This window comes from Aquarana catesbeiana, linkage group LG11 (genome assembly GCF_042186555.1).
Source record: "Aquarana catesbeiana isolate 2022-GZ linkage group LG11, ASM4218655v1, whole genome shotgun sequence".
Lineage (NCBI taxonomy): Eukaryota > Metazoa > Chordata > Amphibia > Anura > Ranidae > Aquarana > Aquarana catesbeiana.
The window spans coordinates 41,082,565-41,083,473 of NC_133334.1; the positions used below are offsets into that span (position 1 = coordinate 41,082,565).

The 909-nt window shown below is 35.4% G+C and overlaps 1 non-coding gene across 1 annotated transcript; it reads right to left on the reverse strand.

Moving 5' to 3' along the window:
- Positions 1-107, reverse strand: LOC141113079 (U6 spliceosomal RNA). Its single transcript, XR_012236711.1, has one exon. It is a non-coding gene; the product is annotated as a U6 spliceosomal RNA (small nuclear RNA).
- Between the last annotated feature and the right edge of the window lie 802 nt (positions 108-909).

Sequence of the window (909 nt, forward strand, 5' to 3'; positions counted from 1 at the left end):
GAAAATATGGAACGCTTCACGAATTTGCGTGTTAACCTTGCGCAGGGGCCACGCTAATCTTCTCTGTATCGTTCCAATTTTAGTATATGTCCTGCCGAAGCGAGGACAATCCTATGGGGATCCTGAGAGTTATATAAACCCCACCAAGTACTGAACTGACCAACTTAGGGAGAGTGAAAAATATTGATACTTTAATTTATATATTCCAAACTAATTCTATGAATTGCTTTTCTTCCTGATAAATAATGTCTGTAAATTGAAAAGTTGATTTAAATAAAGAAAATAAGCAACATAAAGCATATTTTGAAGCAAAGCGCCGCATGCAAATCAACAACTCTGCCACTAAGCATTGTGCGAGTGCAGTACCCGCCCATCAAACGTCATTGAACAGTTACATAACGATACACAAACAAGTTACATAGCAACCAAATAGTGCAGAGAGTGAATGTGCAGTGGAAGCGTGCTGAGCCCATAACCCAGAGGTTGATGGATCGAAACCATCCTCTGCTAGGTGTATTTTTTTCTTTTGTAATTAAAAAGGATACTTTTTTTTATATAAACTCTGTTTATTGGAGGCTTTTTAAGAAAATAAAAATACATTTTATTCCATTTGTTTTTTAATAGTATATTTAACCCATTTAATTTATTTTTAAAGTAAGGCATTGTTGAAACCTCCCTGCACCAATGAGGAGGCACTGATTGGGGGACATACTAAAAGGAATGACAGAATGGAATGCCCATAGACTTTAACAGGGAGATGGAATGCCCATAGAGAGTAATGGAACAAAGTGGAATGCCCATAGAGAATAATAGAAAAAAAAATTCTATTTCGGACAGACTCTTTAGACATATCATCAATTTCTTTTTTTAAAACCTACTTTTAAATATCAGTGGCCATGTTTAATATGA